General features: G+C 47.7%; 1 protein-coding gene across 1 annotated transcript in view; it reads right to left on the bottom strand.

Moving 5' to 3' along the window:
• Positions 1-4,040, bottom strand: part of SLC45A3 (solute carrier family 45 member 3) — a 56,932-nt gene extending 52,892 nt beyond the window's left edge. The window contains exon 1 of the mRNA XM_043500679.1: positions 3,917-4,040. The gene's annotated coding sequence lies outside the window, so the exon portion shown is untranslated. The remainder of the gene's footprint in view (positions 1-3,916) is intronic.
• Between the last annotated feature and the right edge of the window lie 15,172 nt (positions 4,041-19,212).

Raw genomic sequence — 19,212 nt, 5'->3', positions numbered from 1 at the left:
GCCATGTCATGTCCTGCTCAGGCCCCCAGCCTGATTTTGTCAGGAGAGACTCCCAGGAAAGGAATGCCAGGGCCTCGGTTGACTATCCTGGACTCAGAGATCTGGGTATTGCTGACACTTGAACAACTGGTTTAGCCAAGCAAATGTGCTGGATCTTCGCCACTGAAATATGTAGTCTTAGGTGGGTCCTAAGTCACTTGAATTGGCAACAAACTCAACTTCCACCATGGTTAATTCTAGTGCCAGTTACACTGGGCTCCAGCCAAGTCACTTCAAGCAAATAGATCACCAGCATCAAATGTGCTGGATCCACAGCACTAGACTCCGTCAATCCAGAAGGATCCTGAGACCTAACATCACCTATATTGGTGCTGGACGACTTCACTCAAGTGGCACACCAGCTAACCATGCCAGGACCAGAGCACCATACTTGGCTGATCCAGACCCAGGAACATTAATGCCCTGTATAATGGGCATTGAACCACTTCATCAAGTGTTTCACCAGGGTCCGTGAAACTGGCTTCCAGGCACTAGACTCAGTTCAACAGGGATGAAATACCATGCCACTGAGCAACCCCACAATAATAATACAGAGTACATAGACCCATGCCCCCATGCAACACTACAATAACAATCCACAGCGTGCAGTCTCAACACCTATGCCAAGCCCTGCAATATCAAATAAGAACCACAGAGCCCTTGAACAAACTAGAAAACACAGCCCACAATGCCCAGGCCATCACCCACCCTGCAATAACAAACCAATGGGTCATTTTGAATAATTTAGCCCAAATTTTTTTTAAATCCCTGATTGTGAATTATCCACAATATTGACCTTCCCCCCTCCCCTCTAATCTGCTCATCATTTGTAATTGTTTCAATTGAATGCAAACACATTTCACGCTGTCGGCAGTTTGTGACCCGTCCCCTATTCATTATTCATGGCGTGTGATTTGTTGCTTAAGTCACTCGGTATATATATATTTTGCTCTTTGATTGGATGCCTGAATGGAATGATTTAAGGAATAATGAATGCTCTTGTTCATCCATGAGTCCCCACATCCACATGAAGACGGGTGCCCGTACGAAGAACAGCCATTCCCCAAACATCTGTGTGAACAAATATCTGTTTGTGTGAATGTTCATGAGCAGAGGATGAAAAAAAAAGGCAGGAATGTGGTGGACACGAACAGCTGCTCTTAATTCAAACTAGTGTTTGCAAACAGTCACTCAGGCCAGTTCTTCAGCTAATGTCAAACTGGCATATAGTCAACTGAGCTATGCCGATGCATCAACTGAGGATCTGGCCTACTGTTTTGCAATATATTCACCTGCCTCTATCAGTTGCAGAGAAAAAGACGCTTATTTTTACAGTGTCCCTTAGTTGAGTATCACCGGGTCTCTGCTTGGATCTCAGTCCCACTTTGTATTCCAGTTTGGATCAGTTGGATATGAACAGTCTTGTTTTCACTTTGAGCAGCTGTTCCCTCTTGAATAGGTTGCTGAATGGAATCCGCGCACTGCTGGGAAAAGCAGAGGAGCACCTGCACTTGCTGTCACTTGAACCGATGGGAACTGACTCATTGGTACAGCTCACTGGGATGGCTGACGGATGGAAACGCTGCTGCTGTTTCCTGCAAAAGCTCCCTCCGGTCCAGATTTAGCTGAAAGCACATTTTAAAATAGTCTCATTATGTTTACGCTTGTAAATCTGCGTGGGCAGGGCTGTCCATGTTTTCTATTTGGGGAAACCTTGTTCACTTATAATTATAGATGGGTAATTAAGTAAGTGTGAGTGTTATTTCAGTGCACTCTGTGTGGTATATTCTCAGCTGGAACATATGTCTGACTCCCAAAACACCATGCCTCCAGGACCTACTGCTAAGCACTGCAAAGGTCTAATGGTTAGAGCCGTAGTGTGGAAGTCAGAACTTCTGGGTTTTAGTCTCAGTTCTGCCTCTGCCTCTCTAGCCACAAGCAGCCAGATTTCTGAAGATGGCTTGTTATGGTGGGGGGCTTTGTTCTCGAGGGGCCCACTTTGAGACTTCTTGGTTTGGAATTTGGAAGGTGCTGAGCATCTCCTGTTGACTTCAGCTGGAGTTATGGGCAAGGGTGAAATGGAGGGGACGGGGGGGAGATGAGGTGGCAGCACTCTTCCAAGCTCCACCGTGACATCAGCGCTGCCGTTGAGTCATCATCAGAATGAGGCATTGCTCACAGTAGACTGTGCAGATTTCAACATGTGGTTGTGGGAGCTCACAGGGCATGGCCAGCCCTCAATGGAGTTTAAATATGCGTAGGAGCTCTGCTAGGCACCTTGGGTTTTGCTCTGTCTTGACTGTGGCGGGGAAAAAAATGTGATGGCATCTCCCAAACGCCACCCACTCCTGGTACCAAAATGGGACCTCACTGACAGCAGATGGCACATGTCCATGATCTTTCCTCTCCTTGCTTCCCTGCTTCCATGAGCAATGAAATGGTTAATGATGTTGACATTTACATGATTATCACTGAGGTGAAGGAGGCAGGTCCCATCTCTCCCAGTATCCAGGCTTAGGCAGACAGCCCTGTATCAGCTACACTTGGATCACATTTTCATGGTTTTCTTCCCAGCTGGAAACTTGATATGAAAGCTGAGATTCTGGAGCCCAAGAAGGCAGCTCAGTGGAGACGCCCATTTGTGCCACACCACCATTTACTGGTTCAGTCCCTATGCTGCTTATGGCTTGTCAGCATCTTTGAATATCAGGCCCAAAGTGTCTCCAGCTGGGCTCTCACAAACCGAGGTGCTCAGAATGAGGGATCACTCTTGAGCATTTGAGCCTTCACATCTCTCTTCTCATTCACCCCATCAGTAATGTGAGGCTAACAATATTTACCCACCTTTGTAAAGCACTTTGAGATCAACAGATGAAAAACACCATACATGTGCTGAGTATAATTATTAACAATCACTCCTAGCACTTCCATTGCACATTTTAGCTTCTGTACAAGGCATGCATGATGTGTGTATGCCCACACAGGCCCCAGTTCATGCCTCTTCAATGAAGCAAGCGAGTGCATAATTAACTTTAAGCCTGTGCCTAAATCCCACTGACTTCAAGTTAAGCTGAATGGGGATGGATTCTGTGCTGAAAGGCTTTGCTGAACTGGGGCCAAAGGATGGATCTGTTTGGAACAAGACAGGCCCACAGGAACCCTAAGTAGCTGCAGGATCTTGTTTTTGTAACCCTTGCCCTCCTCTCCATTTATTCTCACCCCCACTGCTCACTGCTATCATCCACAGTATCTTGTTGAAAATTTTCAGTGATAAGCTCTTTCAGGCAGGGACATAGCCTCTTTAGCGGTCAGCAAAGCACTCAGCACTGTGTAAGTAATAAAGAATATTAATGCGCCCGACTGACACCTAGGCTGGGGCGGGTCTGCCTGGGAAAGTTACAGCTGTAAATGGACCAGTGGGGCACATCCTCCTCACCTGCAGTGCTCGTCTGGCTGCAGCTCAGGTGCACTGGAAGTGCAGCTGTACACTGCAAGCACAACACAGCAGGAATGTCAGGGCTATAGCGGCCAGTGGGATTCTATTTTTGTAATGTGACTGTCATGAAGGTGAAAAGTGCTGGAAGACAATGCTAGTTAGCCACAGGACCATTGCAGTGGCAGTGAGATCTTCCTCCATGCTGCCCCTCAACGTTACAGTTAGAGTGGGATTGATGCTTGTGCTCAGGGGGTCAGGCTGAGACCTGCCAAATTCATTACACAGAGGCCACTGATCCATTACCCTACACTAACAACTCTCAGTCACTGGGCTGTATTTGAGCTGGTCACCTAGAGGTGAAGAGCTGCAAATCTCCTGAGCCAGCCAAACTGGCCACCCTCGTGCCCCAGCTATGAATTTTAAAAACATTTGATATTTTACCGTTTCAGGGCTCAATCCTGCAAGGCGCCGAGCATGTGCTCCCTGATCCAGCGTAGTTTTAAGTACAGCATTAGTTCCACCAACACCACGTGCTTTAAGTTAAACACACACTTAACGAGAGTTACATCTATCAGGAGGAAGGGGAAGTGCTGGGCTAACTGCCACTAACTGCCACTTCAGAGGCTTGTGCCCGATTAGATCACATTGCTGATTTGCCCTGGTCTTATCCAAATCTCATGTACCAGGGTACATGCTGTGCCTGCTGTATCTGCCAAAATCTTGACAGGGGCTGGGTGTCAGCAGCTTACGTTGCAAGCAGAACCCAGAGCAAGAGAACAGAGAACTGAGACTGCCTGAACCTGGGCAATTTGGTTCAGGGTGTAAGGATCATGGCAGCTCAGCCTCCCTAGCAACTGTTAGGGCAATTTCAACTGGGAGACTGTGAGCCAAGAGACCTGGGCCAGATTCCAGACCATGCCAATGAGGGCTGGAAAGGCCATGGAGAGGCCTCTGGGAGAATTCTCCTTCTGCAGAGCTAAGAACGGCCATACTGGGTCAGACCAAAGGTCCATCCAGCCCAGCGTCCTGTCCAGGGCTGGCTCGAGGCACCAGCAAAGCAAGCACATGCTTGGGGGGGCACAATTCCAGGGGCGGCATTCCGGACATCCTTTTTTTAAATTTTTTCCCCCGCTTGGGCGGCATTCCGGCCACCCAAGCAAACACCTAGAGCCAGTCCTGGTGCTGTCTTCCGACAGTGGCCAATGCCAGGTGCCCCAGAGGGAATGAACAACAGGGAATCATCAAATGATCCATCCCCTGTCGCCCATTCCCAGCCTCTGACAAACAGAGGCTAGGGACACCTTCCCTGTCCATGCTGGCTAATAGCCATTGATGAACCTATCCTCCATGAACTGATCTAGCCCTTTTTTGAACCCTGTTATAGGCAAAAGCTTAACCCACTAGCATACGGGACACCCCTCTTTTGCAGTCCCAGTGTACAGGCATGCTGGCAGCAGGTGGCATGACTGCAGTGCTCTGACTCAACCTGTTCCATGGGGATAACCTACTGGCAGGAGTGAGGAAGTTGCCTTAACCCTTAGAATCCAGGAGGGGCAAAGCCCATCTCATTCCTGGGCTGCACCTTTCTGTGCTGGGCCACCTTAAAGGTGCAGCATAGAAGCTGGCCTCTGGGTTCTATTGCAGACTTGCTACTGACCTGCAGTATGATTTTGGGCAAATCACCTCAATCTTCTGTGCCTCTCTGTAAAGTGAGAAAATAAGCTCCTCTCTCCACACCTTGCCTAAGATGTTAGGCGGCTCCATTATTTATAATGCCATTATTTATAATGAAAGGTTTCAGAGGGGTAGCTGTGTTAGTCTGTATCATCAAAAACAACGAGGAGTCTTTGTGGCACCTTAGAGACTAACATTTATTTGGGCATAAGCTTTCACAAGCTAAAACCCACTTCATCAGATGCATGGAGTGGAAAATACAGTAGGGAGATATAAATACACAGCACATGAAAAGATGGGAGTTGCCTTACCAAGTGGGGGGCCAATTCAAACAGGGTGGATGTAGCCTATTCCCAACAGTTGACACAAAGGGGTGAATAAGCTTATGCCCAAATAAATTTGTTAGTCTCTAAGGTGCCACAAGGACTCCCCGTTGTTGTTTCTGGACGGAAAGTGTGCTGACTGCAAAGTGACATCATATTTATTTACAGGTTTCAGAGTAGCAGCCGTGTTAGTCTGTATTTGCAAAAAGAAAAGGAGTACTTGTGGCACCTTAGAGACTAACAAATTTATTAGAGCATAAGCTTTCGTGAGCTACAGCTCACTTCATCGTGAGCTGTAGCTCACGAAAGCTTATGCTCTAATAAATTTGTTAGTCTCTAAGGTGCCACAAGTACTCCTTTTCTTTTTGCATATTTATTTAGTGCTCACTGAAGTTTCCTCTGGAATTAAGTTCGGAATTTTTGCTGGACACTTGTGAGTTTAAGAAGCTTTCTCCTGCCTTGCCCTGTGTGCTCCCTGGATTCCCAAGACTCTCGTGCCAGCTCAAAGTGATCCTCATGAGAGATGGATTGTGTATAATTGTGTCTAATGCATCTAAAAGGGAAAAAAGGGCACCAGTTCTAACAAAGGGAGCCGAGAGGTATGCTAGCTGTTTGTACAGAGGGTGGCCAGAGCAGACAGCTGCACTTTAGGGCTTATCTTCTCATTCTCCCTAAACAGGAAATGTATTTTTCTCTCATTTTTCTCTTAGGAGAAGAAACAAGGGCCCAGGATTTTCAGAGCTGGGGGTCTAAAGCAAGGCTGCTAATGCTGTACTTAGGCATCTAGATCAGTGGACAGATTTCCAGATTAGTAGCTGCCATTTAACAAAATAAAAGATGCTCAGCATCTTTGAAAATCAAACTACTGATTTCAGTGCCTAGATATGGACTTCAGAGGCTATTATTATTTGTATTCCAATAGACACCTGAGAGCAGGGTTTCATTGTGGTGGGTGCTGTACATGCACACACAATGAGAGACAGTCCCTAGTCCAAGGAGTTTGCAGTCTAAGCAGACAACCCAAAGGGTGCAGGGGAAAGGTGAAGTGACTTGCCCAAAGACACACCGCAGGTCAGGGGCAGAAGACAACCCATGTCTCCTGATTCCCAGTCCAGTGCACTGTGCTGCCTCCCTAGTCCACATCATGTTCATTCTCCAGCATGAGGTGAGAAGCAGCTGGCTCCAGAGGATTTTCTCGGTGCTTTTGTAGGAAAATTGCCAGCAAAGCTGAAGAGGAGCCTTTGGAACAGTTGGGTTTTGTTCTGAGTGTTCTTCAAGACCAACCATTTCTGTCCTCAGGGAGAGGAGGGGCAAGGAGACTGGAGCTGCCACTGCTCCTGCTGACTGCCCTAACCTAGAGGCAGGGGTGAGCCTGTCTGAGGAAATAATCCTTGTGTCCTGCCTCAATGGAAAGTGCAGGAGCCAGACAGGGCTCTGATCTAATGAGCTTTCCTCCCCCTCCACTCCATCAGGAGAAGGTTTCAGCACCGTCTCACCCCGAGAGGGCTCGGAATAGAATTTGTGCACACAATAGTCGTGCGTGCGTGCGTGTGCCTTGTGCGGCATTTCACAAGCATGAGAAGAAAGAGATGAACAGGTTATGGAAAGAAGTCCAGGGCAGCCTTCTGAAATGCAGGCGTCTTTATCTCCGGAGGAACGCTGGGGAGAGAGGTTCACCTCAGCCCTCTTCATAGGGCAGGAGACCGAGGGTGAGATTTTCAAAAGGGCTCAAGTTACTAAGGTCCCCAGGCTAGCCAAGGAACCCTCAGAACAATGTCACTCGCTGTGCTAGGAAACGGAGGGGGTGCTATTGGAAGGTCAGTTCCAGCTTTCATGCCTTTTAGACCCTGCAAGAGTGGTGAGCAGGTAGAACTGGGGTGAAGGGGGAGACTCCAAGGAGCTACAGAAATGACACCCGGTGTTTGCTGCCAGTGAGAGGCGTGAGGCCAGGCTTCCCAGGGAGGGACATTAACTGCAGCTGGATTGTTGCCAGGCTACACAACAACTGGGCCCGAAGGTTTGAAAAAACATGTTGTTATGATTTCCTTTTCTCGTGTGTCCCAGCAAATTATAGTGGCCGCACACCACAGGCTTATTCCTGTGCCCTGGCTAATGGAGCAGCTTCCTCTCTGGGTTGTCTCCCCAGTTCCACGGGGAGAAAGTAGCAGCACTTGGCCGGTTTTATAGAGCTGCCATCTCTTGTGATTTCACCAGGAGTCCTGTGATAGCTGGGTCTTTGGAGCCAGTTTCAGAAGTCACGCGATCGGGGGAGACTCTCCGTTTTCATTAAAAAAAAAAAAAAAGCCGGTTTCTAGTCCTCTTGGTTGCAGAGCTTGAAAAGGTGACCTGAGTGCAGCCTAACTCCCAACCAGAAGGCAAATGAAAAGAACCCAACATTTATTATTGGGAATCTCATGATTTTTGGGGTCCATACACGATTTCTGAAGACTTTCTCCCCCTATAGATTCTAAGGCAGAGGGACCTTTGTGATAATCTAGTCTGGCCTCCTCTATAACACAGGCCATGGAACTTCCTGTGACAGGGTTCGACTCACTGCTGTGGCGCCTCCTGCTGGCTGTCCTGGAAATTAGCTGAGTTTGCCAGCGCCCCCTCGTCTGGTGGCGTCTCGCCACAGTCACATCTGCTCCAGAAAGCGTGTTGTCCCAAAGAACACGGCGTCTTCTTCAGGACACAGCCTCCAGCTGTGTCATACTCTGTTCTCCCCTCTTCCGGGGGAATCATAGTCCACTGTCCAGCCACCTCCTCAGTGGCAAGTGGGGGTAGGGAGAGATCCAGGCTCAGCCACTACTCTAGGTCCCGGCCCAGGGACCCTGTAGATGGCAGCCATGTGCTGTGTCCCCTCCAACCCCACAGTCTACATCCCTGGGCCACTTCCCCACAGCCCCCTCTCCATCCTTGTCTCAGGGCCCCACATGCCAGCAGTCACCTGGGAGCTCGCTCTTGCTCTCGCTCCCCAATCCTGCCCAACATTGCTCTGTCCAAGGTACTAACTGCCCTCTGCCTGCAAGGCAACCAGTCCTTCTTTTCTTATATGGGCCTGCCCGGCCCTGATTGGCTGTTCCTCGTAGCCCTCTCCAATTGGCTGTCTCCTTCATAGCCTCCCTAGGATCTTCTCCAATTGGCGGCCTGTTAAGCAGCCTGCCTAGGGTACTATTAACCCTTTATGGACTAGTATGGGGCAGACACCCCATCACACCGCTCCAAAATAATTCCTTTTCTTTGTTAAGCCAAATAGATTGAGCTCCTTGAGTGTCTCACTTTAAGGCACGTTTTCTAGTCCTTTAATCATTCCTGTGGCTCTTCTCTGAAACTTCTCCAATACATCAATATCCTTCCTGGGCAGCCAAACTGGACACAATATTCCAGCAGCAGTTGCACCAGTATCAAGCAGACGGATAAAGTAACCTCTCTGCTCCTACTCAAGATTCTCCTGTTCATGCATCCCAGTACAAAGAGTACTAGCTCTTTTGACCACAGATCACACTGAGAGCTCATATTCACCTGATTATCCCCCATGACCCACCAATCTTTTTCAGTCATGGCTTCCCACAGCCTGTAGGTATGGCCTACATTCTTTGTTCCTTATTAATTTTCTACAGTTCCTGACTTCTGATTTACTATCATTACTATCAAGTTCCCCTTTCTTCCATTCGTTATATATTATTTAGGGTTGGCAATGTTGGAGTTAGGTAGAAGCATTTCTCTGCTGTGTCAAATGATAGAGGGCTCAAGCCACAGCATGGGATTTCTTGCTATTATTCACTCATGCAGAGCTACAGATGTGCACAATGCTTTACACACAGACACACTCTCTCACACAGTTCTTTCTGCTCCAGTGAGCTTAGAATCCCAGGCCTGGATCCTATTCTTTATGTGATCTTACACCATGCTCATCAGTGTAGTATCTGTGCAATGGGGTGGAGCCCCACTGAAAGTGAGTAAATTTAGTTCAATGGAGCTCTGCTCACGTGGGGTCTCACTGCAGGACCAGAGCCTAAATCAACATGGGGCACTTAGAGTGTCCACATAAGAGGCTTACACCAATGTAGCTAATTGGTGCAAACCTTGTGCCTAGGCAAGGCTTAATGGGCTAGTTCAGGGGAGGGGATTGTTAATGAGGAGGGGGAGCATGAAGAGATGGGATCTGAAGTAGGCAAGGGAGACTCCTGATGAAGAAAACAAGGACAGTGGGTTTAGGCACAGGAGGTTGCATTGAACAGAGTTGAAGTCACAGGAAGACAAGGGAAGGATAACATCAAATAGGGCCTGCCTGATGAGCCTGGAGGGAGCCATGGAGGGAGATCTGCTACTGCAACAGTCAGGGATGCATATTGTATTTTGGGCAGAGACTGGGGATTTTTCAAAGGGCTCAGCAGTTAGCGCCCACAACTGGGAACAGATTTTCAGGAGCACTCCACGCCTGAGCACAGTGAGTTGGGAAGTGGAGCTTGGTTCCTTTGGAAATGTCGGCTATTCATTAAAAAAGCAAACATTTCAACTGTTTGGTGGGAGGGGAGGAGGTTGGCAAAAAGTTGGAATTTTCTGCCCAAATCACACACTTCCCGTGAAAAACTGTATTTCGCTGAAAACCAGATGTTTTGGCACACACACAAAAACAAACAAACAAACCAACCCCAAAAACAGTTGTGATAGAATATTTTGAACCAGGCCCAGGGCTGAGCTCTTTTGAAAATTCTCCACCTGCCTCTCAGAGGGAGCTGTCCGCTTTTGAAAAACCTGGCCCTGCCTGGTTGTGGGTGCTGACCACTTGGAAATAGGGCCCTTAGCGGTGACAGCCGAGGCTGGAGTGGCTGATTATCCCTCTGCATTCTCACTGCTTGCAACCCTGGTTTCCTGCTCCTCAAGGTCTTCCCTGAGTCCTTTTGAAACCCCATGGCTCTGCCAGCCAAGCAAATAAACTCACTCGCCTGGTTAAGTTCCTTATAGATACTGGAAAGGTTCCCAGAGTTGGCAACCCAGTGTCACTGCGGCTGCAGCAGGGGATGCAAAAAGCTTCCCATTAAACTTGTTTTATTTTTGCTAAGCCATGTTTGAAATTCAGGTTTATCTACCCTATTTGCCCAGTGTAAAACAAATACTTTAGCATTCACTCAGCTGTTCTCCAGACTGCGTTCTTAGCCTCTGTTTCCTTCCACTCATAGAGTTATCACATGTCTTGTAGGCAGGGGTGCAGCTAGAAGTTTGAACAGTGTCTACCGTACCCCAGCTGGTCTGTCCTTTGTCCCTTGCCCTGACCACTGGCTGTAACAAACCAGGAATCCCTGCCAGAAGACATGTCATTGCTACAGACGCACCAGGCCCCTCCTGTTTTGCAGCCTCTGCAGACCCAGGCGGTACAGGTGAAATGTCTCTGAGTTTTTGGTTGCTTCTCTGAACCTTAACACAGGCCCTTTGGCAGTGGGCCTGTCACTACTCATTACACGCACTCTGATTGATAGCTAACACCTGGCCTCCTGGAGCTCGCCCACTGGTTAACCCTTCACTCCCCAAGGACAACCAGACTTGAGCTAAGGAGACTGCAGTGAGGACAAACATTATCTTGGTCACCTTGCCCCACCCTAACCTCCAAGCCAAGGGCACCCCCCCATCACACCTACTTCCCTCTCCTTCCCCTCTTTAAAATAGATCACATCACTCCATTACCACTTCCCTCCCCGATGAAGACCCCCACACATGGGGCAGGGAGCCTCACATTCCTCTCCCAGAATACTGGGCCATTCTGGGTGCATGCTTGGCCCAAGAAAGCCTTGGCAGCACTTCCACCAGGCCTCTCCCATGTGGGAAATGGAGTCCTGCTATAGCACGGCCAGGACTGAGCTGTAACCAGACTCACGGTGAAATGCCCAGATACTGCTGGACAGACAGCAAGCGTGTTCAGCTACAGAGCCTGTCTATTGGGGACATGGCTGCTTTGCCTGAGCTCCTTCTGATGGCGTTTCTGACCCTGCCCTACAGTCTTCCTTCCTCCTCCCCCTCCACGTTCACGCTCCTTCCATTCCTCTGTGACATGAGCGTGCTGCCCTGGCAGCCTGGGACCCGAGTGATGTGCCCCGCTGCAGGGTTCCTAAGCAAGTGGCGACTGGAGGCCAAAGGAAGCATGCTCCATCCCACGCTGCTGCGTCGCGCTGGGATTTCTCTTGAGACCAGCTCTGGGCTGGGGCTGCATTGGTCCCCCCTTCCCCTTCCACTAGGTTATTTTACTTCTGCACCGTCTGGGTGCCAGACCATCAAGCCTTTCTGTCACCCAGTGGAGCAGCCAGAGCTGTCGGGACAGGATTTCCAGCTCGCTGGGGTGCAGTTGGTGGCACTCTGCTTTATGATTTAATAGCCCAGTTTGACTGCAGCGTGGTTAGACATAAAAAGAGATGGGAAAATAGCTCTGTTCTCACCTGTGTATTTGCTCCCTGCAAGTCACAGCTGCTCACTTTTTCTCCACTTAGCCCTGAAGGCAGGGAACTGCTTTCTCTTCTGCCTCATACACTAAGCAAGCTGTCAGCTCCCAGCGCCTGTCTCCATCCAATCTCTGAAGCATATTTGCTCCACTTGCAGCTGATGTACTCTGTGAGCCATCCAGTCAATATCCTGGGATGGCTTTAATGAAGAGTACTGCCCCAAAAGGATTCTGGGGTGCTGGATAGGCAGGTGATGGATGCGGAGGTCCTGGTGTGGAAGAGGTTGAGGCCTTCTGATTGCCCAATTACTTCAAAATACTTAGTTCTTGGTGCCCATACGTCTCACAGTAACTATCATTATCCCCTACTTTACACGTGGGGAAACTGAGGCACAGAGCAGGGAAGTGGCTTATCCAAGGTCACACAAAAAGTCAGTGGCGGAGGTGGGAATAGAACACAGATCCCTCATTGCCAGCCTTACACTGAATCTAGTCTACCATAGCTACCTACACTGCTTCAGCCTGGAGCAGCTGCATGACTCACAGCCCTTCACTGCCAGGCGAGAGGCAGATAGGGGCATCTCCCTCAAGTTTGCTGCTGCCCTTTAAGCACTTACATTAAAGGCTTAGGGCTTGTCAAGACGGGGAGTTATTCTGGAATAGCTGTTCCTGATTCACTGCCTGTGTGAAGTGAGCTGTAGCTCACGAAAGCTTATGCTCTAATAAATGTGTTAGTCTCTAAGGTGCCACAAGTACTCCTTTTCTTTTTGCGAATACAGACTAACACGGCTGCTACTCTGAAAACTGCCTGTGTGGAGACTCTTTGCTGGAATAAGAGTGTCTTATTGTAAATTAGTTCAATTCACTTCTCAGAGGGGAAGGGCAACACGCCATGAGTATTAAAGCACTGCAGTACATTTTCAGAACTCTTCTTATTTGTATGATTGATGCTCCTGCCAACCCCAGTCATGGCCCAGGACTCCATAGGTGCGAGGCGCTGTACAAACACAGAACAAAAAGGCAGTCTCTGTTCCAAAGAGCTTGCAGTCCAAGTATCAGATGAAAGACAACGGGTGGATGTAAAACACAGACAGGGAGAGTGCAAGCTAAAGTGCCCAGCCATTTGCTTCCTTGTCCCTGGAGGAGGCCTCTGTGGGACAGATTGTTACAGAGTCTCACTTTCAAAACTTGTCCTTTTATTTGAAGTTCAGCCTTTTGCACACATTCCCCACCCTCAGAGCCTGGGAGGTGGTTTTCCCTCACTGCCCCAAGAGCCTTCCAGGATGTGCATTGGCCACGTTTTATTTATAGCTGTATTTTAATCAAACACAGTTTGGAAACTGAATTCAAAGTGGCGGGGGGGGGGGGCGGGGGAGGCACAAAAGGACAGGACTAGGACATGCTGCCACAGCAGTTAACTTCAGGGAGACTTAATTAAACAAAAGCCAAGAAAGATCATGTGGCCAAGCTTTTGGTAAGGAAGACTAGGGAACATAGATCAATCCAGCTTAAGAACATACCACTTAGCCTCTTGGTCAATGACCCTGTGACAACCCAGGGCAGACTAAAATATCTTTTTACTAAACAGGCTGACAGCCAGCCTGCCTGGTGAGGAAAAAGCAACACTATCTCCAGTCATCTCAAGTGCCTTAGATTCCCCCTCTCTGCTTCCATGGATAAGAGAAACCGCATCATGCTCCAGCTACCCTTTGGCCTAGAGGAGTGTGCACTGGGCTGGGAACGCAAGCATTCTAAGCTGACCTCTTCCACCGACAGTAGCTTATTTTTGTGTGCACTTTAAGACCTTTACCCTTGAACATGGCTTCATACGCCTTTACCCTAAAAAGGAAGGCAGGTATCACCCCCCCTACTCTCACTCTCTTTTCACAATAAATCAGATGGCACATGATCACTCTGGCAGAAGCAGGAAGAGAACCCAGACCTCTAACATGACAGGACCAAGTTGCAGACCAGCTGCCTTTCAGAACTTGTGGCCTAAAGCTACGTGCTTGGCAATGCTGTCTGTGAGCGGCCGTCCACACTGCTCTCCCACGGGCAGAAACAGAATCCAGGAATCCTGATTCCTCCAGAATTCGACTGCAGTTTTGCACAGAGCTTTGTAAACTCCCGCGGCTGTGCGCCCTTCCCCCCGCAGCGGCTTCCCTTCCCAATCCATCCCCTGCAGTATGACAGGGTAGGAAAGCAGGTATCTTGTTGCTGAGGATGCTTGCAGCCCCGTTTCCCCGGAGGAGGAACAGGAGGCCCTGTGGGACTGCAGAGGCTGGGTCAGAGAGACCTCTGGCTGCTTTGCCCGAGTCTGGGCCTCAGGCCAGTCCCACATTACAGTTTGTATTGGACAGCCCTGCCTCCTGAGCAGACAATGTTCTCCCACAGCAGCTGTGCACAGCAGGAGCAGTGGCTATGGAGCTGGCTGACTGCAGAGCCGTGGCGTAGTCTGCGCCCCGCAGCTTATTCACTGCTCTTCGCAGTGGCACTGGAAGGAGACGAAGCACAGCAGGTCAGAAACCACACAAACGGGGGCTGCAGGGAAGGAAGTGACATTTGCTTTGGATGAAAAGCACCCCAAAGGCCTCCTCCATCCTACAGCGGAACCCATGCTAGTGCCACTCGTCCGAGAAACCAGGTTGGAGCCCTGCTATAGTCACAGCTGTACTGACACCAGAGCAAAGAAATCTGCAACAAAGCTCTCGCGTTGCAGGAGGTTTAAGCGTGGTTTTCGCTTGGTGCTGTTTTAGTTACTTTAACAATGCAAAGCCTTTTCTGGGTTGAATAAAAGGCCTCTCTTTTTCCTTTCTACATGTCAATTCCATCCCCTGCTAGCATCAGCTGCCTAGAAACATGCATGTGAGAAGGCAGTTTATACCATGTGCGTTTGAACATGCAGAGTATCCGTAACCACAGGCATATGCAAACTGATGTACGTTCATGAGTATGCAGACATCCCTGTGCCTGCACGTATCTACAGACACATGTACTTAATACGTAAATACTGTTACGGCAGGAGTCCCCAGGGGCCACAGTTACGCGTGGTCTTAGGGCCTGTCTACACAGTGTGGTAATATGCAACAACGGGTTGTGAATTCGAATGTGCACCAACTAGCTCGTGTAGACCCTGTTGGTGTGCTCTAGAAACTCCCTAGTGTGCATTAACAGAGTACGGGTGCACCACCCCAGGAACGCATTACTGCACGACCTAGAGCAGCCTTTCTAAGTTCTGTTTCTTAGCACGTGAGCATTGTTCAATCTTTGGAGACGCACTGTGTTGCTGTTAGCTTTGTGACCATTTTGTATGGAAAAGCTGTTGCAAAAAGCAAGGGAGTTTGCTCTCTGCCTTAATCTTTCCAATGGGAAACTGGCCTGCAAGATCCCAACATCCGCTACAATGGCAGCAATACACAGATATCCACACACACGTACAGCGTACCACATCCATACACACAGACTTGTGCAACCTCGAGACGTGCACAACTCAGTTTGCAAACCTGAACAATGCCAAAACCCACAATCTGAATCAGAATGATTTACTTTATTGCCTCTATTAAGATCAAACAGGTAAACACAACCTATGGGCCTGTAGGATAAAGTGCTGTGTTGTGTATAAACAATCTGACATGGAGATTGTCGGAGCGAGGATTGCACGGAGAATTTCCATGGGGACGCGCTCCAGCAACCCAGCTGCAAGGGGTGGCAGGAACAGCAAAGATGACAACAACCCAGCCAAAAGTCAATGATTACTAGATGAAGCAGAAAACCTGGAACATTGACTCAACAAGGAAATATTTGCAGAAACCACCTCGGTCATTTTTCTGCAGGAGAAATTTGTAGTCAAACCAGCTGATCTGGAATTTTTTTTTTTTTTTTAATTCCCTCCTCCTCCTACCTCTACTATTATAAAAGCACTTGATGGTCTGATAAGAAGGTATTTGCTTCAGGTAAACACTGTGGACACTGTTTATAGACAACGTGTTTATTCTGTGTTTATCCCAGTGTTTATTCTGAAAGATTTGCTCCATGGAAGCAGGAAGTGATCGCAGAAGGAAGGCGTCCCAGCTACATTCATTCACAAAGTGCTGGCTGGAGGCAGCTGTTAGAGATGCTAAATCCTTGCCTGATGCTCTGCTCGGGTGTCCCCATCCGATTCCCTTCATTTGGCCCTTCGACCGCACTCCTGTCCCTGTTGTTCATTAGTTGTTCCCCATAATTATTTGGCTTTCCAGGTCCTGTTGACCCCCCTCTTAGGCTGGGGGGAATCCTTTAGCAGTGGACAGACTTTGCCCGCCCACTTCCTGGATCCCAATAAGACATGGATGGCTTTTTGGGGCCCTCAAGCTCACAGCAAAGATGGTGAAAACTATCTGCCCCCCCCCCCAGAGCAGGATACAATCCTTAGAGAAGGTTTACTAAACTGATACTACAGGAGTATCAGAATAAGGATGCTGCTCTGTAAATGAAAGAAAAAGGGAATGTGTGGCAAATATAGGGAGAAGGCCAAGAATCAGGGGGGAGACAGGTGGATTGGCACAGGATGATCACAGACCTACAACCGATCTTATTTACTTAACTCCATCCTCATGTCCTCTTTTTTTCCCTCTCTCCCCTGTCCTTTCCACCCCTATTTCCCCAACCATCCTTCCAAGGAGGGGCGAGTTCTGCACAGTTCTAGGAGCCAGGAGCTGTTCTAATCCCAGCTGATGCCTGTCTAACAATCCTTGTGTGTCCCACAGGGCAGCTGTGATGATTATCTATATAATGGAGAAATATTCACCTCTTGCTCAGCTCCATTGACTCTCACCTGAGATGAATGGACCAATATTTAAAAAAACTGTTTGATGATAAATCCTACTAAATATTGTTACTGATCTTTCAGTTTCAGCCCCAGTAGTCCAGGAAACCTAGGCCAGGGTCACTGATGTTCTACCCAGGGAAGAAAGGGGCCAGAGCCTCAGGATGAAGCATATATCATCACTGGAAACCCCCGAGTGGCTATCCGAGAAGTCATTCCCCCGTCTGATAGAATGAGCGCTCAGTTGAAGTAATGGACATTATCAGAATAGGATCAGAGTAGTTTCCACAACAGCACTAGACAAAATATACAATTCTCAATATTCCCATTTATAAGGAGCAGAAATCTCATCTGGAAATGGACTCAGCTGTCCCCATTTGGATTATTAGAGGGGCATCTATCACTTGTCAATGCACAGAGGCCAGTGCTGGAAATAGGCAACGAGGTCTGTGACTGGAGTTAATGGGGGAATTGTTCCCTATCATATAATCACTCTAGTGGTTTGTCCAGTATTTTTAACAGGTTGGGAAAGTGAAGCATGGAGAGGGTAAGTAACTAGCCCCGACAAGGGAGGAAAGTCTGCAGCAGGGCGGGGAATAAAATTTAGAGCACCGCTTGCTGCTTTAGCTTTTAATCAAAGAAAATATTTGGTGAATATCAGGTGAAGCCTAAGGCCCTATCAACTACTTAGTTTACAGGCAAATTCAGAATTCAAGAAAATCAGGTCTGCACCGACTTACAGGGGTCAACTCAGCGAAGGCTGTTATCCTCTTATGTTAATACAGCTCGATATTGATTTTATAGACATTAAGAACAGTCTACCAGCATGGATTAACAACACACTGTTCATGTCAGGCCAGGCCCCAGCAACATTCAGGGGGGAAAAAAGCAAAATGCCGTAGAGTGTTTAGAATAGAGCCAAGATGCCTGGACGGGCCACTTAAGTTGCTGTGTAACTTGGGCCAAGTAACTTCAACTTTTGTCTCAGTTTTGTCATATGTAAACTGCAGCTGATAAACAAAAAAACCCCCTAACGTTGCAGGGATGAGAAAAAGTTTAAATGATCTCGTTATAAAACATTGAGACCTTTGGCTGAAAGTCAGCAGAAAGAGCGAAGTATTACAATCAGTATTAAATTCTGTCCACTTTACTGAGATGGACAGTTCTCATGACCCTAAACTCTCCCATTCATCAAAAATGTTTGAAAAGGAAAATGTTTGCAGCGTACAAAGTTAACAAAACCCAGTGCCGAGAACTGCTTCTGGGACAGAGATAACGTGACAACAGGAAATTCGCTGCTGTTGGGAACAGCATCATATCTATCAAAACATAAATGATGTTATTCAACCTAAAAGACAAAAGGATTATTAAAATAAAATACCAGCCTCCTTGGTGAGAGACACTTGGACATTAATTTAAGTCAAATTAGGAGTTAAAGCGTAATTTATAACTATGGAATGTAAATGAAATGCCAGTAAAAACCCTTTCCAAAATTTGTACAGAATTGCATCTTTATTTTATTGCAGGACATCCCCCATTGTCCATCAAAAATCCTGTACAGACAGAAGACCGAAGTGAAGTTAGTGGCAATTGCAGGAGTTTAAGCAAGTGCAGAACTTGACCTAGAATTTACTCACTGGTGAGTTAAAAAAAAAAAAGATATAGTTTATTGATCTCTTTAGGTCTAAGGCTAGCAACTGGTGTTCATAATGGAGACAGGTCCAATGCCTAATCCCCAAGGGGCATAACAGAACTGGAATAGTGACTACGTCTATTGAAAGAAAACCAAAATCTAGCATTTCCTGATCTACATAAACTCCAGAGTGGGAAAACGTTTATTAGCGCACAATGTTATTACCAAGCTAATGAGAAACACTCTCAGATCATATCTCAGGTTTTATACATTTAGTGCTCTTATTTAATGCACGAGGTGTACAGGAGACATACCCTTTTCAGAAGCATCTCCTCTTTATTCCATAGTCCCCTAGGGCAGTCTTTCTCCACGTTTCAGGGGGCTCTAGGTATCTCTAATAGTGTCTTTCTATGCTTGACACACCTTGACTGTTTGCTACATGGCCCCCAGGCTTCAGTGAGAGGATTAAATGTAGTTATTTTTGCCATGTGTGTCACATGAAAACCATACTGAAGATACTAGACATCAAGAGATGCTGGTTTGCTCAGACATCTCACTTTCTGCAGCACTCCCGGCTCTCCAATTCAAAAGGATAAAAGGCAGTCTCAGCCCAGCTAGAGAATACACTAAGAACAGGAAGATGGAGTGTGAAATTATTCTCTCCATCGTGCCCTATATCAAAAAAGCATATTGCTGTCGCATGGTCTTTGCTAACAAGCTATCACTACTGTCTTACTAAGGAAATCTATATTCTTCACTGGGATAAAGAGGGCTGCTAGCTCACTAAATTTTTTTTTTTTTTTTTTTTTTTTTTTTAACAAGCCTGTTACCGTATTACTAGGAAAGGTTTGAACTGGGGTGCTCCTGAGG

Source organism: Dermochelys coriacea, chromosome 21 (genome assembly GCF_009764565.3).
Source record: "Dermochelys coriacea isolate rDerCor1 chromosome 21, rDerCor1.pri.v4, whole genome shotgun sequence".
NCBI lineage: Eukaryota > Metazoa > Chordata > Testudines > Dermochelyidae > Dermochelys > Dermochelys coriacea.
Note: the sequence above shows the minus strand (reverse complement) of the source record. Positions and strands in the feature narration are given on the sequence as shown.